Source organism: Pseudophryne corroboree, chromosome 7 (assembly GCF_028390025.1).
Source record: "Pseudophryne corroboree isolate aPseCor3 chromosome 7, aPseCor3.hap2, whole genome shotgun sequence".
Taxonomy (NCBI): Eukaryota; Metazoa; Chordata; class Amphibia; order Anura; family Myobatrachidae; genus Pseudophryne; species Pseudophryne corroboree.
In genome coordinates, this window is record NC_086450.1 from 421,800,545 (window position 1) to 421,826,468 (window position 25,924).

Here is a 25,924-nt window from a genome sequence, read left to right on the forward strand (position 1 = left end):
GCCCCACGGGTGCATCGGCCCACCGGGAATCTTCCCTGTAAGCCCTATGGCCAATCCGCCTCTGCTTAGAGGTTGGAGAAGTGCTGGGGTTGGCTCGGACCATCTCTGACAACAAATAAACTGTGCTGTTATCCCACATATGCTTTTTATGCATGATTAGTTATTACGTATAAATGCCAATAAACATAAAGGGAAGATGAACAAAAAGAATTCATAAAAAACAATAACTCATTTGCTTTCTTTAAATATATACAAAAATGAAAACAAGCCTCAAAATGATAAACATGACTAAATAATAAATTACACCAGGGAACAAAGCTACTGTACCTGGATTTCAAAGACTAAACATTCCGTTCTGTAGATGAAAACCCTTCATTTATAGGGGGTCATTCCAAGTTGATCGCTCGCTAGCAGTTTTTAGCAGCCGTGCAAACGCATTGTCGCCGCCCACCGGGGAGTGTATTTTCTCTTTGCAGAAGTGCGAACGCCTGTGCAGCAGAGCGCCTGCAAAAACATTTTGTGCAAAACAAGACCAGCCCTGTAGTTACTTATCCTGTGCGTTGATTCTAACGATGGAGGGACGACTTTTGACCTCACACACCCGCCCAATGAACTCCCAGCCACGCCTGCGTTTCCCGGACACGCCTGCGTTTTTCTAAGCACTCCCTGAAATTGGTCAGTTGACACCCAGAAAAGCCCTCTTTCTGTCAATCACCTTGCGGCCGTCTGTGCGATTGGAATCGTCGTTGGAACCAGTGTAAAAAGACTTTGTACCCATACGACGCGCGTGCGCATTGCGGCGCATATGCATGCGCAGATAATCAATTTTTCTCACTGATCGCTACGCAGCGAACAACGGAGGCTAGTGATCAACTCGGAATGACCCCGATAGTCACTAGAGAGATTCCCACTTTAGTCATACATTCAGATTTTGGAATGTTAGATCAATCAAGATTACGTAGAGGAATACTGTAGCTTCAGGCAGCCAGGGCGGGTATAGCATGAATATTTTTTATGACCAGTACTGTAAGTTCTCCGGGGGACTTGTACAATTAGGTCTTCTCTGCTGAACATAGGGCCTTATTCAGAGATATATGCTATGCTGATGTTTTGAGCGATAATGGATAAACTGCGCATGTGTCATTGCCGCAATGCGCACCCACAGTGATTAATGTAATTTGCAAGTGATTTCCATGAAGCAGGCGTTAGGTGAGTGCAGGGTTGCAAGTAGAAAATATTTCTTAGTGGTACTGTGTGTGCGCACCGGAGGCGCACGCCAAAATAAGGGGTGTGGCCACATTCTGACAGGGGCATGGCAACTGAATATGGGGGCGCGTCTACATGACACACCACCCATTTCTCATCACTCTGGGAACATTCATTTGCATTCCAAATGTACCTTACCTATATGGTGGTTTCTCACAATGGGGTACCTCTTAAAAAATGTAGCCTCCCTGGTCACACAGCATCTTCAGTCAGTATTTACTGTTAATGTAGGATTTCACATGGCATGGAGGATGCCTGTTTGTGTAGGAATATAATCAAAGTCATCGTCATACAACAGAATATCAATCAGACTCATGCCACCTGTGTCACCTTTTACCCCTTGCGTCTCCCAGCCACACCATCATCTTCCCCCCTGCGTCTCTCAGCCACACCATCACCCCCCTTGTGTCTCTTAGCCATACCATCATCTCCCCCCTACGTCCGTCTCTCAGCCACACCATAATCTCCCAACATGCATCTCTCAGCCACACCATCATCTCCCCCTGTGTTTCTCAGCCACACATCACCTCCCCCCTGCTACTCTCAGCCTGCCCCCTTTAGATCTGGGTCTATCAGCCTGCACCCCCATTTACTCTGTCACTCTGCTTGCCTCCCCCCCCCCCACTCTGTGTTTCTCTGCCTTCCCTCTGTGTCCATCATCAGCCTCCACCCTATGTGTCTATCATCAGCCTCCCCCTCTGTGTCCATCATCAGCCTCCCCCTCTGTATCATCAGCCTCCCCCTCTGTATCATCAGGCTCCACCTGTGACCATCATCAGGCTCCCCCTCTGTGTGTATCGTCAGGCTCCCCCTCTGTGTGTATCATCAGCCTCCCCCTTTGTGTGTATCATCAGGCTCCCCCTCTGTGTGTATCATCAGGCTTCCCCTCTGTGTGTATCATCAGGCTCCCCCTCTGTGTGTATCATCAGGCTCCCCCTCTGTGTGTATCATCAGGCTCCCCCTCTGTGTGTGTCATCAGGCTCCCCCTCTGTGTGTATCATCAGGCTTCCCCTCTGTGTCCGTCATCAGGCTCCCCCTCTGTGTCCGTCATCAGGCTCCCGCTCTGTGTGTATCATCAGGCTCCCCCTCTGTGTCCGTCATCAGGCTCCCGCTCTGTGTGTATCATCAGGCTCCCCCTCTGTGTGTATCATCAGCCTCCCCCTCTGTGTCCGTCATCAGGCTCCCCCTCTGTGTCCGTCATCAGGCTCCCCCTCTGTGTGTGTCATCAGGCTCCCCCTCTGTGTGTATCATCAGGCTCCCCCTCTGTGTGTATCATCAGGCTCCCCCTCTGTGTGTATCATCAGGCTCCCCCTCTGTGTGTGTCATCAGGCTCCCCCTCTGTGTGTATCATCAGGCTCCCCCTCTGTGTGTATCATCAGCCTCCCCCTCTGTGTCCATCATCAGGCTCCCGCTCTGTGTGTATCATCAGGCTCCCCCTCTGTGTGTATCATCAGGCTCCCCCTCTGTGTGTATCATCAGGCTCACCCTCTGTGAACGCCATCAGCCTCCCCCTCTTTGTCCATCATCATCCTCCCCCTCTGTGTCCATCATCATCCTTCCCCTCTGTGTGTATCATCAGGCTCCTGCTCTGTATCATCAGCCTCCCCCTCTGTGTGTATCATCAGGCTCCCCCTCTGTGTGTATCATCAGGCTCCCCCTCTGTGTGTATCATCAGGCTCCCCCTCTGTGTGTATCATCAGCCTCCCCCTCTGTGTGTATCATCATCCTCCCCCTCTGTGTGTATCATCAGGCTCCCCCTCTGTGTGTATCATCAGGCTCCCCCTCTGTGTGTATCATCAGGCTCCCCCTCTGTGTGTATCATCAGGCTCCCCCTCTGTGTGTATCATCAGGCTCCCCCTCTGTGTGTATCATCAGGCTCACCCTCTGTGTGTATCATCAGGCTCCCCCTCTGTGTGTATCATCAGGCTCACCCTCTGTGAACACCATCAGGCTCCCCCTCTGTGTCCATCATCATCCTTCCCCTCTGTGTGTATCATCAGGCTCCCCCTCTGTGTGTATCATCAGGCTCCCGCTCTGTGTGTATCATCAGGCTCCCCCTCTGTGTGTATCATCAGGCTCCCCCTCTGTGTGTATCATTATCCTCCCCCTCTGTGTGTGTCATCAGGCTCCCCCTCTGTGTGTATCATCAGGCTCCCCCTCTGTGTGTATCATCAGGCTCCCCCTCTGTGTGTATCATCAGGCTCCCCCTCTGTGTGTATCATCAGGCTCCCCCTCCTCTGTGTGTGTCATCAGGCTCCCCCTCTGTGTCCGTCATCAGGCTCCCCCTCTGTGTGTGTCATCAGGCTCCCCCTCTGTGTGTATCATCAGGCTCCCCCTCTGTGTGTATCATCAGGCTCCCCCTCTGTGTGTATCATCAGGCTCCCCCTCTGTGTGTATCATAAGGCTCCCCCTCTGTGTGTATCATCAGGCTCACCCTCTGTGTGTATCATCAGACTCCCCCTCTGTGTGTATTATCAGCCTCCCTGTGTCCTACATCAGCCACCTCCATGTTTTCAGCTCCAACCCAGCCCAGCCCATACTTACCTCCAGCAGCATGTTGCATGATGAGAATTAGAGATGAGCGGGTTCGGTTTCTCTGAAACCGAACCCGCACGAACTTCATGTTTTTTTCACGGGTCCGAGCAGACTCGGATCCTCCCGCCTTGCTCGGTTAACCCGAGCGCGCCCGAACGTCATCATGACGCTGTCGGATTCTCGCGAGACTCGGATTCTATATAAGGAGCCGCGCGTCGCCGCCATTTTCACACGTGCATTGAGATTGATAGGGAGAGGACGTGGCTGGCGTCCTCTCCATTAGAAATTAGATTAGAAGAGAGAGAGAGATTGTGCAGAGTCAGACAGAGTTTACCACAGTGACCAGTGCAGTTGTTGTTAGTTAACTTTTATTTATTTTAATATAATATATCCGTTCTCTGCTATATCCGTTCTCTGCCTGAAAAAAAACGATACACAGCAGCAGCCAGTCACACAGTGTGACTCAGTCTGTGTGCACTCAGCTCAGCCCAGTGTGCTGCACATCAATGTATAAAAGGCAAAGCTTATAATAATTGTGGGGGAGACTGGGGAGCACTGCAGGTTGTTATAGCAGGAGCCCCCAGGAGTACATAATATTATATTAATTTAAAATTAAACAGTGCACACTTTTGCTGCAGGAGTGCCACTGCCAGTGTGACTAGTGGTGACCAGTGCCTGACCACCAGTATAGTAGTATATTGTTGTATGTATTGTATACTATCTCTTTATCAACCAGTCTATATTAGCAGCAGACACAGTACAGTGCGGTAGTTCACGGCTGTGGCTACCTCTGTGTCGGCAGTCGGAACTCGGCAGGCAGTCCGTCCATCCATAATTGTATTACAATATATACCACCTAACCGTGGTATTTTTTTTTCTTTCTTTATACCGTCGTCATAGTGTCATACTAGTTGTTACGAGTATACTACTATCTCTTTATCAACCAGTGTACAGTGCGGTAGTTCACGGCTGTGGCTACCTCTGTGTCGGCAGTCGGCAGGCAGTCCGTCCATCCATAATTGTATTATTATTATAATATATACCACCTAACCGTGGTTTTTTTTTCATTCTTTATACCGTCATAGTGTCATACTAGTTGTTACGAGTATACTACTATCTCTTTATCAACCAGTGTACAGTGCGGTAGTTCACGGCTGTGGCTACCTCTGTGTCGGCAGTCGGCAGGCAGTCCGTCCATCCATAATTGTATTATTATTATAATATATACCACCTAACCGTGGTTTTTTTTTCATTCTTTATACCGTCGTCATAGTGTCATACTAGTTGTTACGAGTATACTACTATCTCTTTATCAACCAGTGTACAGTGCGGTAGTTCACGGCTGTGGCTACCTCTGTGTCGGCAGTCGGCAGGCAGTCCGTCCATCCATAATTGTATTATTATTATAATATATACCACCTAACTGTGGTATTTTTTTTTCTTTCTTTATACCGTCGTCATAGTGTCATACTAGTTGTTACGAGTATACTACTATCTCTTTATCAACCAGTGTACAGTGCGGTAGTTCACGGCTGTGGCTACCTCTGTGTCGGCAGTCGGCAGGCAGTCCGTCCATCCATAATTGTATTATTATTATAATATATACCACCTAACCGTGGTTTTTTTTTCATTCTTTATACCGTCATAGTGTCATACTAGTTGTTACGAGTATACTACTATCTCTTTATCAACCAGTGTACAGTGCGGTAGTTCACGGCTGTGGCTACCTCTGTGTCGGCAGTCGGCAGGCAGTCCGTCCATCCATAATTGTATTATTATTATAATATATACCACCTAACCGTGGTTTTTTTTTCATTCTTTATACCGTCGTCATAGTGTCATACTAGTTGTTACGAGTATACTACTATCTCTTTATCAACCAGTGTACAGTGCGGTAGTTCACGGCTGTGGCTACCTCTGTGTCGGCAGTCGGCAGGCAGTCCGTCCATCCATAATTGTATTATTATTATAATATATACCACCTAACCGTGGTTTTTTTTTCATTCTTTATACCGTCGTCATAGTGTCATACTAGTTGTTACGAGTATACTACTATCTCTTTATCAACCAGTGTACAGTGCGGTAGTTCACGGCTGTGGCTACCTCTGTGTCGGCAGTCGGCAGGCAGTCCGTCCATCCATAATTGTATTATTATTATAATATATACCACCTAACCGTGGTTTTTTTATACCACCTAACCGTGGCAGTCCGTCCATAATTGTATACTAGTATCCAATCCATCCATCTCCATTGTTTACCTGAGGTGCCTTTTAGTTCTGCCTATAAAATATGGAGAACAAAAAAGTTGAGGTTCCAAAATTAGGGAAAGATCAAGATCCACTTCCACCTCGTGCTGAAGCTGCTGCCACTAGTCATGGCCGAGACGATGAAATGCCAGCAACGTCGTCTGCCAAGGCCGATGCCCAATGTCATAGTACAGAGCATGTCAAATCCAAAACACCAAATATCAGAAAAAAAAGGACTCCAAAACCTAAACTAAAATTGTCGGAGGAGAAGCGTAAACTTGCCAATATGCCATTTACCACACGGAGTGGCAAGGAACGGCTGAGGCCCTGGCCTATGTTCATGGCTAGTGGTTCAGCTTCACATGAGGATGGAAGCACTCAGCCTCTCGCTAGAAAAATGAAACGACTCAAGCTGGCAAAAGCACAGCAAAGAACTGTGCGTTCTTCGAAATCCCAAATCCACAAGGAGAGTCCAATTGTGTCGGTTGCGATGCCTGACCTTCCCAACACTGGATGTGAAGAGCATGCGCCTTCCACCATTTGCACGCCCCCTGCAAGTGCTGGAAGGAGCACCCGCAGTCCAGTTCCTGATAGTCAGATTGAAGATGTCAGTGTTGAAGTCCACCAGGATGAGGAGGATATGGGTGTTGCTGGCGCTGGGGAGGAAATTGACAAGGAGGATTCTGATGGTGAGGTGGTTTGTTTAAGTCAGGCACCCGGGGAGACACCTGTTGTCCGTGGGACGAATATGGCCGTTGACATGCCAGGTGAAAATACCAAAAAAATCAGCTCTTCGGTGTGGAGGTATTTCACCAGAAATGCGGACAACAGGTGTCAAGCCGTGTGTTCCCTTTGTCAAGCTGTAATAAGTAGGGGTAAGGACGTTAACCACCTCGGAACATCCTCCCTTATACGTCACCTGCAGCGCATTCATAATAAGTCAGTGACAAGTTCAAAAACTTTGGGTGACAGCGGAAGCAGTCCACTGACCAGTAAATCCCTTCCTCTTGTAACCAAGCTCACGCAAACCACCCCACCAACTCCCTCAGTGTCAATTTCCTCCTTCCCCAGGAATGCCAATAGTCCTGCAGGCCATGTCACTGGCAAGTCTGACGAGTCCTCTCCTGCCTGGGATTCCTCCGATGCATCCTTGCGTGTAACGCCTACTGCTGCTGGCGCTGCTGTTGTTGCCGCTGGGAGTCGATGGTCATCCCAGAGGGGAAGTCGTAAGCCCACTTGTACTACTTCCAGTAAGCAATTGACTGTTCAACAGTCCTTTGCGAGGAAGATGAAATATCACAGCAGTCATCCTACTGCAAAGCGGATAACTGAGTCCTTGACAACTATGTTGGTGTTAGACGTGCGTCCGGTATCCGCCGTTAGTTCACAGGGAACTAGACAATTTATTGAGGCAGTGTGCCCCCGTTACCAAATACCATCTAGGTTCCACTTCTCTAGGCAGGCGATACCGAGAATGTACACGGACGTCAGAAAAAGACTCACCAGTGTCCTAAAAAATGCAGTTGTACCCAATGTCCACTTAACCACGGACATGTGGACAAGTGGAGCAGGGCAGGGTCAGGACTATATGACTGTGACAGCCCACTGGGTAGATGTATGGACTCCCGCCGCAAGAACAGCAGCGGCGGCACCAGTAGCAGCATCTCGCAAACGCCAACTCTTTCCTAGGCAGGCTACGCTTTGTATCACCGCTTTCCAGAATACGCACACAGCTGAAAACCTCTTACGGCAACTGAGGAAGATCATCGCGGAATGGCTTACCCCAATTGGACTCTCCTGTGGATTTGTGGCATCGGACAACGCCAGCAATATTGTGTGTGCATTAAATATGGGCAAATTCCAGCACGTCCCATGTTTTGCACATACCTTGAATTTGGTGGTGCAGAATTTTTTAAAAAACGACAGGGGCGTGCAAGAGATGCTGTCGGTGGCCAGAAAAATTGCGGGACACTTTCGGCGTACAGGCACCACGTACAGAAGACTGGAGCACCACCAAAAACTACTGAACCTGCCCTGCCATCATCTGAAGCAAGAAGTGGTAACGAGGTGGAATTCAACCCTCTATATGCTTCAGAGGTTGGAGGAGCAGCAAAAGGCCATTCAAGCCTATACAATTGAGCACGATATAGGAGATGGAATGCACCTGTCTCAAGTGCAGTGGAGAATGATTTCAACGTTGTGCAAGGTTCTGATGCCCTTTGAACTTGCCACACGTGAAGTCAGTTCAGACACTGCCAGCCTGAGTCAGGTCATTCCCCTCATCAGGCTTTTGCAGAAGAAGCTGGAGGCATTGAAGAAGGAGCTAACACGGAGCGATTCCGCTAGGCATGTGGGACTTGTGGATGCAGCCCTTAATTCGCTTAACAAGGATTCACGGGTGGTCAATCTGTTGAAATCAGAGCACTACATTTTGGCCACCGTGCTCGATCCTAGATTTAAAGCCTACCTTGGATCTCTCTTTCCGGCAGACACAGGTCTGCTGGGGTTGAAAGACCTGCTGGTGACAAAATTGTCAAGTCAAGCGGAACGCGACCTGTCAACATCTCCTCCTTCACATTCTCCCGCAACTGGGGGTGCGAGGAAAAGGCTCAGAATTCCGAGCCCACCCGCTGGCGGTGATGCAGGGCAGTCTGGAGCGACTGCTGATGCTGACATCTGGTCCGGACTGAAGGACCTGACAACGATTACGGACATGTCGTCTACTGTCACTGCATATGATTCTCTCAACATTGATAGAATGGTGGAGGATTATATGAGTGACCGCATCCAAGTAGGCACGTCACACAGTCCGTACTTATACTGGCAGGAAAAAGAGGCAATTTGGAGGCCCTTGCACAAACTGGCTTTATTCTACCTAAGTTGCCCTCCCACAAGTGTGTACTCCGAAAGAGTGTTTAGTGCCGCCGCTCACCTTGTCAGCAATCGGCGTACGAGGTTACATCCAGAAAATGTGGAGAAGATGATGTTCATTAAAATGAATTATAATCAATTCCTCCGCGGAGACATTGACCAGCAGCAATTGCCTCCACAAAGTACACAGGGAGCTGAGATGGTGGATTCCAGTGGGGACGAATTGATAATCTGTGAGGAGGGGGATGTACACGGTGATATATCGGAGGGTGAAGATGAGGTGGACATCTTGCCTCTGTAGAGCCAGTTTGTGCAAGGAGAGATTAATTGCTTCTTTTTTGGGGGGGGTCCAAACCAACCCGTCATATCAGTCACAGTCGTGTGGCAGACCCTGTCACTGAAATGATGGGTTGGTTAAAGTGTGCATGTCCTGTTTTGTTTATACAACATAAGGGTGGGTGGGAGGGCCCAAGGATAATTCCATCTTGCACCTCTTTTTTCTTTTCTTTTTCTTTGCATCATGTGCTGATTGGGGAGGGTTTTTTGGAAGGGACATCCTGCGTGACACTGCAGTGCCACTCCTAGATGGGCCCGGTGTTTGTGTCGGCCACTAGGGTCGCTAATCTTACTCACACAGCTACCTCATTGCGCCTCTTTTTTTCTTTGCGTCATGTGCTGTTTGGGGAGGGTTTTTTGGAAGGGACATCCTGCGTGACACTGCAGTGCCACTCCTAGATGTGCCCGGTGTTTGTGTCGGCCACTAGGGTCGCTAATCTTACTCACACAGTCAGCTACCTCATTGCGCCTCTTTTTTTCTTTGCGTCATGTGCTGTTTGGGGAGGGTTTTTTGGAAGGGCCATCCTGCGTGACACTGCAGTGCCACTCCTAGATGGGCCCGGTGTTTGTGTCGGCCACTAGGGTCGCTAATCTTACTCACACAGCTACCTCATTGCGCCTCTTTTTTTCTTTGCGTCATGTGCTGTTTGGGGAGGGTTTTTTGGAAGGGACATCCTGCGTGACACTGCAGTGCCACTCCTAGATGGGCCCGGTGTTTGTGTCGGCCACTAGGGTCGCTTATCTTTCTCACACAGCTACCTCATTGCGCCTCTTTTTTTCTTTGCGTCATGTGCTGTTTGGGGAGGGTTTTTTGGAAGGGACATCCTGCGTGACACTGCAGTGCCACTCCTAGATGGGCCCGGTGTTTGTGTCGGCCACTAGGGTCGCTTATCTTTCTCACACAGTCAGCTACCTCATTGCGCCTCTTTTTTTCTTTGCGTCATGTGCTGTTTGGGGAGGGTTTTTTGGAAGGGACATCCTGCGTGACACTGCAGTGCCACTCCTAGATGGGCCCGGTGTTTGTGTCGGCCACTAGGGTCGCTTATCTTTCTCACACAGTCAGCTACCTCATTGCGCCTCTTTTTTTCTTTGCGTCATGTGCTGTTTGGGGAGGGTTTTTTGGAAGGGACATCCTGCGTGACACTGCAGTGCCACTCCTAGATGGGCCCGGTGTTTGTGTCGGCCACTAGGGTCGCTAATCTTACTCACACAGCTACCTCATTGCGCCTCTTTTTTTCTTTGCGTCATGTGCTGTTTGGGGAGGGTTTTTTGGAAGGGACATCCTGCGTGACACTGCAGTGCCACTCCTAGATGGGCCCGGTGTTTGTGTCGGCCACTAGGGTCGCTTATCTTACTCACACAGCGACCTCGGTGCAAATTTTAGGACTAAAAATAATATTGTGAGGTGTGATGTGTTCAGAATAGGCTGAAAATGAGTGTAAATTATGTTTTTTGAGGTTAATAATACTTTGGGATCAAAATTACCCCCAAATTCTATGATTTAAGCTGTTTTTTAGGGTTTTTTGAAAAAAACACCCGAATCCAAAACACACCCGAATCCGACAAAAAAAATTCGGTGAGGTTTTGCCAAAACGCGGTCGAACCCAAAACACGGCCGCGGAACCGAACCCAAAACCAAAACACAAAACCCGAAAAATTTCCGGCGCTCATCTCTAATGAGAATGCGGCTGTCTACTCTGTTGATGCGGATGGCTCCCGCTGCAGGAATACCGGAGCCACAGGCTTTTCTCCCTCTGTGGGTGTCCACAACACCTATAGAGGGAGAATAGATCCTGTGGCAAGCACAGCCCACTGTGGGCATACTGGTATCCAGGATCCCGGCCGCAGGTAAAAGGTATGTATTCCCATAGAAGACTGTGTGCAGTGGGAATAAACAAGCCAATAGGATATATGATATTGGTCTTTTACATAACACAACACACAACATTTTTTATATAAAACTTTACTAATTTTAGAACTCAAAAATATATACAGTAAGTTTAGTGTAAAACAATTATGTAAAAATGGCCACGCTGTGACTCAGAGCCCCGCCTCCATGTTCAGCCAACCCCTGGCTCCTCATCCTCTGGGGCCAACACCTCATTTTGGGTCAGCTTCACACACCTCCTTACAGCAATATTGTGGAGTATTGCACAAAGGACCACTAGCTTACTAACCATTTCCGGCGAATACATGAGGTCACCACCAGTGCAGTCGTGCACATGAAAACGCCCTTTTAGGACTCCGATTGTGCGCTCCACCAGCTGTTTGGTGGCTGTAAGGGTGGATTTAAATGCAGATTGTGGTCCTGGTCCTGGTGTGCTGTAAGAAGTCATGAGCCAGGGGGTGCAAGGATATCCACGATCTCCTGCAAAAAAACACAATAAATAAATAAGGCAAAAATATGATTATCAATTATTTAAAAGAAAACAAACCTTTACTACATGATGCGGATCAAACTCACCCAAGATTCACACATCTTGACCTTCCAACAGGCTTAATTTTTGCCATATCCCTGGTTGCCGAATCACGTGGGAATCATGGGCACTTCCTGGGTACCGGGCATTCAGGGAAAGGATCTAGAGGGATGGACCACAAACAACCATCACATTCAAAGAGTGGAACATTTTTCTTTTCCTAAAGACTTCTTCATTATGTGTTGGTGCCACAAGTGGAACATGTGTACCATCCACTACCCCAATAACGTGTGGGAAGTAAACTCTCCCCTTCACGGAACTGTCGCCTCAACACAGCTAGGGGCTCCACATCCCTTGGCATTGATATGAACTGCTTAGTTCTTTTGAGGAACGAAGCTATTACGTGCCTCAGGATCCTTGAGAATGCAGCCTGGGAGACGCCTACCAGGACTCCTACTATAAGCTGGTAGGACCCTGAGGCGCAGAAATGTAAGACAGCAATGAATTGTGTCAGTGGTGGAATTGCTGTAGGATGCCGAATTGTACTTTCTAGATCACTCTGTATTATTGAGAGCGTTTCTAGGTTGACATGAGGGGGCAGCCTGTAGTGCTGCACCACCTCGTCATGTGGCATTTCAAAAAGGCTGACAAGGGTTTGAAAGATATGAGGCCTTGCAAGCCTCTAGGTTGGGGTTGGACGTATAAAGCATACAGCTATATAGCCTCCGACAACTGAAATACACACAGAGCGTTAAATCATAATCCAATGAGTGTTAACAAACATTCTTGACAAACTATTTAATATTAAAATAACCACTTACAGATGTGGTATAATCCATATCTAAATTGTGCACAACAGCAGGAAAGGAACATTGTTAAAATTTAGGACGAAAATCAATACAAGTAAAATTCTTAAACAAAAAACACACCACAACGAGCATGCATATACTTACCAGACAAAACAACCACAAATAAACTACATCAAAATGCAGATAAACAACTAAACAAGGCTACTTTGGCTCTAAGAAAAAATACAATATTAAATATGCCTTGCGAAAAAAAGAGAAACAAACAATAAGCACACTAATAGAAACCAACATCCCACCACACAACACACACCTAGGAACATGCATATACTTACCCACAGATGAGTAAGAAAAAATAAATAGGCAAAAGGCCACAAAAAACAACTGAAATGGCCTACTTTGGCTTTAAAAAAAAATACAAATGATGCTGCCTTCAGGAGAAAGAGAAATAAGTATAATAAACACACACTTAGAAGAAAAAACAGCCCACCACACAACACACACCTAGGAACATGCATATACTTACCCGCAGATGGATATAGGCCCTCATTCCGAGTTGTTCGCTCGTTATTTTTTTTTCGCAACGGAGCGATTAGTCGCTAATGCGCATGCGCAATGTTCGCAGTGCGTCTGCGCCAAGTAAATTTGCTACTCAGTTTGGTATTTACTCATGGCTTAACGAAGAAATTTCTTTGTTCTGGTGATCGGAGTGAGATTGACAGGAAGTGGGTGTTTCTGGGCGGAAACTGGCCGTTTTATGGGTGTGTGCGAAAAAACGCTGCCGTTTCTGGGAAAAACGCGGGAGTGTCTGAAGAAACGGGGGAGTGTCTGGGCGAACGCTGGGTGTGTTTGTGACGTCAAACCAGGAACGAAACTGACTGAACTGATCGCAGTGGCAGAGTAAGTCTCGAGCTACTCAGAAACTGCTAAGAATTTTCTATTCGCAATTCTGCTAATCTTTCGTTCGCAATTCTGCTATGCTAAGATACACTCCCAGTAGGCGGCGGCTTAGCATGTGCAATGCTGCTAAAAGCAGCTAGCGAGCGAACAACTCGGAATGAGGGCCATAGTCTTTTTCCATTGATAATAAATGTCAAAATGAAATTTTTTTTCAAATAAAACAGTCAGGTCATCCACACTACAAATACAAACCAACACAAACCGAAACCAAAAAAAAAGCATTGTTTGTGCTATACGCTGTGCGACCATAATAGAGCAAAAAAAAAGCACCGCACCACAAGACACTACAGTAGTGTTGCAAACACACACTGTGCTGTGCTGTGCTAAGTCACACAATCATCACCATTCAACATACTTACCACAAAAACTACAAATTCACACCAAAAATCGACGACTCTGCATAACACATAACATTGGCATTGGTCCAAGGTAATATAATTAAAAGCACTATATATTTCGAAATACAACACAAAAAAACACTACTTACCTCAAAAAACAACTCTCCAGTCACCACCCTCACAGCACAACTCCATACACCCACAAACCACAGATGGCTAGAACATGCTTAAATAGTATAAGCAATCAAAGCAAATGTACCAATTGTGTATACATCACCTGTGCTAATTTATGCTAAGCATACATACGCAGGTATAAAACAACACCCCCCCCTGAACCCTACGCACATGCTACTAGCATCATGGATCCTGATCCTGACCCATTTTCAGAAGAGATCCTCAAGCTCAATGCCCAACTGTCTTGAATACTAGAAAGAAAACATGAAAGGCAAAGGGCACGAGAAAGAGCACAGCAACAAACACCTGCCTGTGCAGAGGACGGAAGAGCAGGACCCAGCAGTGAGGGACCCCCATCTACTGGGCAACAAACACAACAAGAGGCTGCTGTCAGTACCCTGGCTGAGGAAGATGTGGGCCATACTGAGGAAGAATCTGGACCAACTACCCAAACTCAACAATCAGGCCCACAAACTGAAGGTGGGACAAGTTCAAAGGCTACTGCATCACAGCCAATGAAAGAAAAAACGTTAACCCCCATTTACCAGGAGGGAGTTGGCCATTCTTGTCCCACAAGCCATCGAGAGAATTCATTTTGGCAATAAGAACATGGGTGCTGGGACCAAGGACCGTATCAGGAGTGAGATCACAGATGCTGTGAATGCGGTGGGACCAATTGTCCGCACATCCCAAGAAGTGAGGAGACGGTAAGTACATACTGAGGCACACTCAAAAACACTATTGTCTGCATTTACTAAGATGGTAGCTCATTTTTAGATGTGATGTTGGCTATAGCAACCAAGACAATTACATATGTAACCTTCTAGAAGGTGCTTGATAAATGAGCAGCTTAATGTTTGTTTGGTATGTTTCTACTAAACATCCTAGTGATATTTGGTGGACCCCTTTCTTTGAAAGTAAAGCATTCATAACCTAGAACCAGAAATAACGACACGGAGACTTGAATTTTGGCAGAAAATTGCTAGCTATTTATTTGTCCCTATCCATTAGCAAACCTGTAATAAAGAAATTAATTTAATATGCCGCTCCAGCCGGCATATGGTGGCGGCCCAAAAGAACGGCTCAATTAACCTAAATTAACCTTAAATAACTAATCCTATAAATTTACTAAAACTTATCATAAACCGGTAATAGGTGACAACTCAACCCCCACAGTGACTACCCACCGCTCCTGGGTGCTCTGCCGCTGCCTTCCCGGACGGGTGGTCAAGCGGCCATAAGTCGATGGAGGTGAGTGCACCTAAACCACAACAAACTGTAAAACACTACAGTTTTCCCTACAATACAAAATTGCCGTTCTTTTCCGCCAATAAATAGCCAACGATACACCAGCCAACAACTTAACGCCAAAGCACCACGTGCCAGAATCTCTTAGTACCAGGGCGGGAGGGTGGGAAAGCAAATCCACCAAGAGAACTAAGATGGCCTCACCTTCCCTATATATATCAAACCCTCCCCCTAAAAGGCTGTACTTTCCTAACAGCTAGGTCCACCCCTCCCAAGATGTTTAACTCTTTCCTTTCCTATGCAGTCAATTCTCTCTCCTAAACATCCTAGTGATATTTGGTGGACCCCTTTCTTTGAAAGTAAAGCATTCATAACCTAGAACCAGAAATAACGACACGGAGACTTGAATTTTGGCAGAAAATTGCTAGCTATTTATTTGTCCCTATCCATTAGCAAACCTGTAATAAAGAAATTAATTTAATATGCCGCTCCAGCCGGCATATGGTGGCGGCCCAAAAGAACGGCTCAATTAACCTAAATTAACCTTAAATAACTAATCCTATAAATTTACTAAAACTTATCATAAACCGGTAATAGGTGACAACTCAACCCCCACAGTGACTACCCACCGCTCCTGGGTGCCCTGCCGCTGCCTTCCCGGACGGGTGGTCAAGCGGCCATAAGTCGATGGAGGTGAGTGCACCTAAACCACAACAAACTGTAAAACACTACAGTTTTCCCTACAATACAAAACTGCCGTTCTTTTCCGCCAACAGCGAAAGACTCATCCCCAAAGTCTTTCGCACCGCCACCATAAACCTACCCTAACTCCTGCAAAGCGAAACCTAGATCCTCCAGAAAAAACATCATCCCCTCATTGGATAGATGTACTCCATCATGCCGGAAAAGGTGGCTGTCTCTGAACCGAATCCTCGGGTGGCGAACCACCCTCCCTCCGTGGGACAGCACCCACTTTGCCACCGCCCCGTTCACCTTTTTCCGGGCCTCGTCAATCTGGCGCCCATCCGCCACACCCCTCCAACACAATCTTGGCACCATCATTGAAAAAACCAACACACAATTGGTCCATGTTGCGGCCACACTTGCCAGATCATGTATCATGGCCCACCGCAGATCCAAGGATGTCCTCTTCCCCAGGTCGTTGCCACCTAGATGGACAACCAAGACCCTAGGGACTCCATGCTTGCTGGCCTGACTCACTAACCTACTCCTCAGCTCACCCCACATCATTCCTCGCCAGCCAAGCCATCTGACACCCTGTGCTCCAAGCAATGCCTGAGCCCCCTCCGAGGCCACAAACCTGGCCGCCCAGTAAATGTAAGAGTGGCCAACCACCCAAATGGCCAAATTGTCGTCAAACCATCCTGAAGGGGAAAAGAGGGGTAAAATTGATTACTAAGAGGCTTATTAATTGTTTACACTGAAGGATCTGCCAAAAAGAAAAAACTTTAGATCTCGCTATTGCAGCAGTCACGGCCTAGCCGAACTGCACCATGCTTCGTTGCCAATTTAAAGCGCAATTAAAGACACAAAGGGGAAAGATCAAATAAAACAAACGAAATAAAACAGGGAGGGGGGGGGGGGGGGTATAAAATGGGAAACACATGTAATAACTCAGCTGGAGGTGAAAGCGGATAGACCTGCTGAGGGACTCTGATTAGACCAGATTAGCCGAATTGTAGATTAGAATTCAGTCCGTCAAGTCAGGCAAAAAATCGCAAAATAACTCCAGACCCCCGCTGCCGACTCATGCCAGCAACGGCGAGTAGCTAATCCCTGAGTAGGATAACAAAAGGGGAAAACACCAACAGACGCACAACACCATAACTCACAGAACTGGAACAACATAATACATTGCAAATAAAACAAAGCACTAAGCGCAATCCGACCTCTCATGCAACGGGGCGAATATATCGTCTGTAACTTGACGACTTCCCTCGCCCCACCGCCTGGATTTCAGATCTGGAGAAACCCGCCGCAGCAGCCGACGTCGCCGCGCCTATTCGAAAGGAATGGGTACCGAACGCAGCGGGTGGGAGGCCCAAGCTCGCTAAACAACGACTCAGCATCCAACGGAACTGGTATTTCATCACTGGCAGCCCGTCATAATGCAATAGCCATGACCCCTCCCTAACGGGTCGCACCGCCACATATTGCATCGCCAGACCTACTGGGCAAACGCTCTCCTCTTGCGCTGGAACCATAGTGACCCAGCGACCTCTCCCCACTTGGTCCGTCTTAGAGCGCCTTAATCTGCACAGCAAGGACCTCTCACACACTACTACGTCTCCGACCAGCATGCGCGACTCTGCTCTCTTGGAAGGCGCTACCAACTCCGAAACCCTAAAGGCCCCGTGGTAAGCCAATGAGAACGCCAAACTGCACAAAAGTGTCTCAAACCTGGACGACGCGACTCGCCCCACCGCCGCGATGACGGCCGGCAACAAAGCCGCATCGATGGGCCGCCTCCTATCCGGTGGCGTCGGCGCCACTCGCGTCCACCCTTTCATTGCCTTCCGCAGAACATCGCTTTTTGTCACATCGGGGACGCCCCGCAGCTTGCAGAAAACCAGACCCCAGCCAAGTACCGGGATACCACCGCTCGGGACCTACCCGAAACATACAGCTGCCAAATAAAAGAAAGCATCAGCCGATGCCTGCTCTTACCTTGTTGCTGACGACCTTGGACAAACTCCTCCCACTCATTCCAAGCATGTCCGTAAGCCTTGAGCGTGGCTGGCGCGACTGACCGCAACGCTATACCCTCCAGTCCGGCCCGATCACCTGCCAAACCTAACCGGGAGAATGAAAACCTTGCTCGTTGGCCTCAGGTGCCAACAACCAACACCTCTCCCACTGTCCTCGCGACAAAGCGTCGACAATCCCATTCTCCAAACCGGGCACATGTTGCGCGCGGAACCACAGGTTCCTACGCAAGCATGTCAAAAGCAATTGCCCTAGCACCCGCATAACCACCAACGACTTTGCCCTCTGGTTATTAATCGCATGCACCACGCCCAGATAATCGCATCTAAACAAAATGCTGCGATTAGCCAGCCGATCGCCCCAGACCTCCAACGCCACCATAATGGGAAAAACTCCAGAAGCAAAAGGTCCTTCGTGAAACCCCCGCGATGCCATTCTGCCGGCCACGAGGCCGCGCACCAAGATCCCTCCAGATGGCAACCGAATCCAGAGGCGCCCGCTGCGTCGGTGAACAGCTGCAACCTAGCGCTGTCCGCCATTGGGGCCTGCCATATACACACCCCGTTGAAGTCCTCGAGGAACGAGGCCCATATTGCCAACTCCCTCTTAATCTCTGAGGACAAACGCACGAAATGGTGCGTTCTGGCACACCCCGCAGTCGCCCTTCACAGCTTCCGGCAGTACACACCTAAAAGCGAACTCAAATGAGCCGGAAGGCGCCAGGAGCCTTCTTAGGAACCACCCCCACTGGAGAGATGACCAAGTCATCCCCCGAAGGAACACGCCGCGTTGTTAAACGCAAAACATTTTCCTTTTGTGGTGGCACGCCCCCCTGCGCGGACTGCCGACCTACCTGACTTGGCCAATCCGCCGTCCGCGCCGAACCCCTGGGAGGACGACCCTGCGTGGTGCCCGTCCGCCCCCGGCTTCCGGGGCTCCTCCGCCTGTAGCGAAGCCCGGGTGACCTTGAGCCCAACCTCAACGTCCTTGAACCCGAAGTCCATGACCTGCAAACCTTCCTGTTGTTCCTTGAATTCCTGATCGTACCTGCGCCACTCCGATCCCGAAGATGTGCGCTGCATGTCATGTACGAGATGCAGGTACCTAATTATATTCGTGTGCTCTGCCGGCCTGTCCTCCAGGTAAGATGCCGCGAAGACCCAGAACCCGGCCAGGCAATTATCGAAGGTACGGAATGCCTCAGCCCCGATGCCCTTCTTTGCGCCGCCACCTTATACTCTTTCTTCGCGACCTTCGTCAATACGAACACGTCCACGAAGTCCCCCCTCCAAATCTTCTTGCGGCAGCTATCTCGCAGCCCCCGCAGTACAGTAGTATAGACGAATCGCACGACACCGGGCAAATTGCGAGCTTCTTGGCCCTACGCGCTTCCTCGCTAAGCCGCTTGCGCCTGTTCCGCTGGCCCGCTGCCCTCTTGGCGAATTTAGTTGCCCGCTTCTTTGCCCTAGTTGTGCTACTGACTTCGGACGCCTGTGACGACATTGAAGATGAAGAGGAGGAAGAGGAAGAACTATGCGAACTAGAGCTCGTGGAGGAACCCGAATACCGACTGCACCACCTTACCTGATGCCGCCGACTGCCCCGACATGGAATCTTCCGGCGCGTCCAAATCGTTGCCTTCCTCCTCGAAATCTGCCATCGCCTCATCCCCGAGCTCCCTTGAAAAAGAGGAAGAAGCGGAGGACCCCTCCAACACTCGCGGTACATGCCGCGGCCTCCGTGCTGGGGGCGTTGCGGCCGTGAGCTCCCCCGCGTCCTGCCCTGGACCCTGTTGTAATTCTGCGGCGACCGTCCCGAGCTCACGGCAGGCGCGTGCCACCCGCTGCGCCGCCATAGCCCGCAGCCCGCCGGAACGAACAGCCGTTCTAGGGGAGGCAGCCGCGGCTAGCGGCCCTAACACCTTCACCGCTGTGGCCAGGGCCGAGCCAGCGCTCCGGAGGGGTCGTGACTGCCCCAAAACGCGGTCCTGGGTCCTTCGCCGGGGCCCGCGTGCGACCACGCGCTCGCCGCCCGACATGCGTGTGCCGGGCATCTGACGCACGCTGCCCTTGCGGGAAAGCGGAGGCACCGCTGTCGGCGCCCGCACTGCCCTCGCCTCCGAATTTGTCCCCTCTTCCCGTGTATCGGAACTATCCGATGCCGCAGAGGGGGGGGGTGGGACCGCCGCGAGCTCCAGCGGCGCGTGCAGCAGCCCCGCGGCCACTAACCCATTCCCTGTCCCCCCTCCTCCCCCGCAGGCCACTAGATTCCGGCCCCGGGGGAGTGATCTGAAAAGACCGGGAACCCCGCGGCGCAGCAGAGCGCGCGCGCACCGCTCCGCTTGCAGTGGACACGGGCTCGCGCACCTCCCGTGCGCGCACCCCATGACCTCTTGCTGCCGCACCCCTTCTCCTTGGTATCGCACTGCCCTGCCAGTGATCATAATTGCCCTGTCTCCCCTCTCCCCCCGGCTCCCGCCGGACTCCGGCTGCCTGGGAGATAGCAGGGGAGACAGCAGGGCCGGCGGCGCTGCTGCGCACACACGTGCACGGCTAGCGGCGCCAGAGGCGAGCGTGGGCGCGCGCGCACCTCGGGCGCGCGCCCCACTGCTCTCTGTCACCACAAGGCCTCTTGTCTGGGCTCCTGCATTAAGAGCCCCATTAGCTTAACCTGGTTGATCACTGCTTCTCCCCCTCCCTCCCCGCTCCACACCGTGTTCCGGCTGCGGGGGAGAGGGCTGAGGAGACAAGGAGGAAAGCGGCTCCGCTGCGCGCACACGTGCGCGAGCGGCGCCGCCGGAGCCGCGCGTGCGTCCCACCGCTTCCGGTCCGTGCTCTCTCAGCCGAAGCATTTGGGGATGACGCCGTGCGAGGCCCTGCGACAGGCCTCGCTCGGCTGGCCACCGTCCCCCGCCCAGTGCCCTACCCCCGCCTGGAACCACTAGCCGGCCCCGGCAAGGGGGAAGAGCTGGGCATAGAACTCAGTCTCCGGTCCCTGGATGAGCGCCCGGCGCGGCGCGCTCCCGCGGGCACCCGGCACTGGGGCTTCCCCGGCCATGCCCGGAGGCAAGGGCTGCTGCCCGCCCACCTCCGGGCGGCCTGACTCCCTCTCTGAACCTCCTCGGTGGCCGCTCCCGCCAGTCACAGCCGGCCCGGCTTCTGCCAGATCCCTCGAGGAGGCCCTAGGGGACGGGACGCCGTCCCCAGGGCCAGCCAGCTCGCCCCCGGAACCAGCCCCCACCGCCAGATGAGCGGTAACGGGCTGGGGTCCCGGCGGACCGTCATGGGCGAGTGGCAGCCAGAGCACTGATGTGTGACCTAAATGCAGGGAGCTGAGCCTGAGCATGGGCCAGTGGATCTACGCGTGCAGGGGGCGGGGCTATTTCCTTTTAGTGACAGAGGAGGGAGGTGCAGGAGCTGAAGCTGAGAGTTATGCTGTAGCAGAAATGGCTGCAGCCAGCACTTCATTCGGGACTCGCTGCTCCACTCTTTATCATGCAATATACTGTCAGGCAGCAGGGGATCAGATGCAGCATTGGACAGCCTGTGCTGTATAATCACAACATACATGCTGCAAGGATTCAGTTTTAGCCATGTGTGAGCTGCCCCCCCCCCCCCCCACCCCCCTTCATATCCAAAAGAGCACCTACGGATGGGGGGGTGGAGGGGGAGCAGAGGGATCACACATAGTTAAAACTCAATCCTTGCACTGCAGCATGTATTTTGTGATTATACAGCACAGGCTGTCTGATGCTGCATCTGATCCACTTCTGCCTGACAGTGTATTTTATGATAAAGAGTGCGGGGCCCCGGACATTCCCCCCACCCCCTCTCTCCTCGCTGGCAGACACTGACAGTGCTCTCTGCTGCCCCTTTCTCTCAATCAGCGGCAGCGCTGATGTTTATGAGAGAGCAGCTGAGCTGAGCAGAGAGAAACATTGCTAACATTCATAACTGATCGCGGGTGGCACCCCCCCGCTGGGCAGCGCCCCTGGCGAGTGCCATCCTCGCCAAACAATAGATACGCCCCTGCGCTGGTCTCTCGTATCTACGTCTAGCCTTTGCCTTTTTTCTTTTACCCAAATTGTATACTTTTTGCTGCATTTTGTGTTTTAATTCAATAAGTGTAGCAAGTACTTGGGTTTAGTATCTTCACTGACCCCTCTATACCCCACACTACATCACTGACCCCTCTTAGTGTTCACTCTAGGAGTGAAATGGGGCAGGGCGCCGGACTCAGGGGGGCACACGCAAATCAGGGGGCGTGGCCACGCCTCCGTCATTTTAGGGGGTGGTGCGGCCCACAGACGCTACTATAGAGAGCGTCTGTGGCCGGCGACGTCACTGTTGGGGGCGTGCCCAGCACCTCCGTTGGTGCTGGGCTTCCCCCAGCCCTCTCCCAATGCGTAAATGGATGCCGCGTGCATGCGCACGGCATCTATACACGCCGGGAGGGCAGGGAGCGGGCGGCTGTTCTAGCAGGGCGCCGCAAAAGGGGCAGGGCGGGTTTTGCCTGTTAAAAAACGGGCAGGGCGCGGCGCCCTGCTAAAACAGCCTAGAGTGAACACTACCCTCTATACCCCACACTACATCACTGACCCCTCTATACCCCACACTACATCACTGACTCCTCTATACCCTACGCTGCATCACTGACCCCTCTATACCCTACACTACATCCCTGACCCGTCTACACCCTACGCTACATCACTGACCCCTCAACACCCTACGCTACATCACTGACCCCTCTACACCCTACGCTACATCACTGACCTCTCTACACCCTACACTACCTCACTGACCGTTCTATACCCTGCACTACATCACTAACCCCTCTACACCCTACGCTACATCTCTGACTTCTCTACACCCTACACTACCTCACTGACCGCTCTATAACCTACACTACATCACTGAGCCCTCTATACCCTACATTAAATCTCCTGTATGCCCGCCGGCTGTCCCCCCGCGGCTCGCCCCCCTCGCCTCCTCTGCATCCCATCTTAAATTCGACTTGAAAAAGTCAAATTAAGATGGGGATTGAATAGGGGTTGCCGGATCCATTCCGACAAATACATGTCGGAATGGATCCGACTTTAATTGAATATTCCCCTCTATTATAAACACTGCCCTGCCCCCCTCCTGGAAACTCTCACAAATACACATTACCTTTATACTCCCAAATCTAGCGCACACACATCCCCCTCCACTGTCAACTCTGTCACATCAATCACCCCTTCCTCCCCTCCAAACCGACAGCTCCCTCATACACATGCCCCTCTTCACATACTGACAATTCTCTCACCCCATCCCCCCCTTCCCACCCACACTAACAGCACACATACACAAATCCCCCCTTCCTCCCCTGCCGACCAACAATTCCCTCACACAGATCCATCGGCCACCCCCCCATACACATCTCTCTCACCCCCTTACAACCCACACTAACAGCACAAATATACAAATCCCACCTTCCTCCCCTGCCGACCAACAATTCCCTCACACACATCCATAGCCCCCCACCCCCCAACAACTCTCTCTAACCCCCTTACAACCCACACTAACAGCACAAATATACAAATCCCCCTTTCCTCCCCTGCTGACCAACAATTCCCTCACACACATCCATAGCCCACCCCCCATACACATCTCTCTCACCCCCTTACAACCCACACTAACAGCACAAATACACAAATTCTCTCTCCCACAGTCCATACAGATAGCTGCCACAAACTTCTTGGAATATGGGCTCACCATTGTGTCTCACAGGAGGATGTCCATCAGCATCCAGCCAAAGTCTCTCCGCCCGCGGCGCGGTGTTATTCTTTGCAGGCACCTCCAGCAATCCTCCTCCCACCGCTGCCGTGGTGAGCATGGGCCAGTGGATCTACGCGTGCAGGGGGCGGGGCTATTTCCTTTCAGTGACAGAGGAGGGAGGTGCAGGAGCTGAAGCTGAGAGTTATGCTGTAGCAGAAATGGCTGCAGCCAGCACTTCATTCGGGACTCGCTGCTCCACTCTTTATCATGCAATATACTGTCAGGCAGCAGGGGATCAGATGCAGCATTGGACAGCCTGTGCTGTATAATCACAACATACATGCTGCAAGGATTCAGTTTTAGCCATGTGTGAGCTGCCCCCCCCCCCCCCCCCCCCTTCATATCCAAAAGTGCACCTACGGATGGGGGGGTGGAGGGGGAGCAGAGGGAGCACACATAGTTAAAACTCAATCCTTGCACTGCAGCATGTATTTTGTGATTATACAGCACAGGCTGTCTGATGCTGCATCTGATCCACTTCTGCCTGACAGTGTATTTTATGATAAAGAGTGCGGGGCCCCGGACATTCCCCCCACCCCCTCTCTCCTCGCTGGCAGACACTGACAGTGCTCTCTGCTGCCCCTTTCTCTCAATCATCGGCAGCGCTGATGTTTATGAGAGAGCAGCTGAGCTGAGCAGAGAGAAACATTGCTAACATTCATAACTGATCGCGGGTGGCACCCCCCCGCTGGGCAGCGCCCCTGGCGAGTGCCATCCTCGCCAAACAATAGATACGCCCCTGCGCTGGTCTCTCGTATCTACCTCTAGCCTTTGCCTTTTTTCTTTTACCCAAATTGTATACTTTTTGCTGCATTTTGTGTTTTAATTCAATAAGTGTAGCAAGTACTTGGGTTTAGTATCTTCACTGACCCCTCTATACCCCACACTACATCACTGACCCCTCTTAGTGTTCACTCTAGGAGTGAAATGGGGCAGGGCGCCGGACTCAGGGGGGCACACGCAAATCAGGGGGCGTGGCCACGCCTCCGTCATTTTAGGGGGCGGTGCGGCCCACAGACGCTACTATAGAGAGCGTCTGTGGCCGGCGACGTCACTGTTGGGGGCGTGCCCAGCACCTCCGTCGGTGCTGGGCTTCCCCCAGCCCTCTCCCAATGCGTAAATGGATGCCGCGCGCATGCGCACGGCATCTATACACGCCGGGAGGGCAGGGAGCGGGCGGCTGTTCTAGCAGGGCGCCGCAAAAGGGGCAGGGCGGGTTTTGCCTGTTAAAAAACGGGCAGGGCGCGGCGCCCTGCTAAAACAGCCTAGAGTGAACACTACCCTCTATACCCCACACTACATCACTGACCCCTCTATACCCCACACTACATCACTGACCCCTCTATACCCTACGCTGCATCACTGACCCCTCTATACCCTACACTACATCCCTGACCCGTCTACACCCTACGCTACATCACTGACCCCTCAACACCCTACGCTACATCACTGACCCCTCTACACCCTACGCTACATCACTGACCTCTCTACACCCTACACTACCTCACTGACCGTTCTATACCCTACACTACATCACTAACCCCTCTACACCCTACGCTACATCACTGACTTCTCTACACCCTACACTACCTCACTGACCGCTCTATAACCTACACTACATCACTGAGCCCTCTATACCCTACATTAAATCTCCTGTATGCCCGCCGGCTGTCCCCCCGCGGCTCGCCCCCCTCGCCTCCTCTGCGTCCCATCTTAAATTCGACTTGAAAAAGTCAAATTAAGATGGGGATTGAATAGGGGTTGCCGGATCCATTCCGACAAATACATGTCGGAATGGATCCGACTTTAATTGAATATTCCCCTCTATTATAAACACTGCCCTGCCCCCCTCCTGGAAACTCTCACAAATACACATTACCTTTATACTCCCAAATCTAGCGCACACACATCCCCCTCCACTGTCAACTCTGTCACACCAATCACCCCTTCCTCCCCTCCAAACCGACAGCTCCCTCATACACATCCCCCTATTCACATACTGACAATTCTCTCACCCCATCCCCCCCTTCCCACCCACACTAACAGCACACATACACAAATCCCCCCTTCCTCCCCTGCCGACCAACAATTCCCTCACACAGATCCATCCGCCACCCCCCCATACACATCTCTCTCACCCCCTTACAACCCACACTAACAGCACAAATATACAAATCCCACCTT

The 25,924-nt window shown here is 51.0% G+C and overlaps 1 long non-coding RNA gene across 1 annotated transcript in view; it reads right to left on the minus strand.

The window, feature by feature from the left end:
• Positions 1-23,825, minus strand: part of LOC134943815 (uncharacterized) — a 59,524-nt gene extending 35,699 nt beyond the window's left edge. The window contains exons 1-3 of the long non-coding RNA XR_010181771.1: positions 23,678-23,825; positions 11,719-11,833; positions 11,432-11,622 (exon numbers count right to left, since the gene is read on the minus strand). This is a non-coding gene — a long non-coding RNA (uncharacterized LOC134943815). The remainder of the gene's footprint in view (positions 1-11,431; positions 11,623-11,718; positions 11,834-23,677) is intronic.
• Between the last annotated feature and the right edge of the window lie 2,099 nt (positions 23,826-25,924).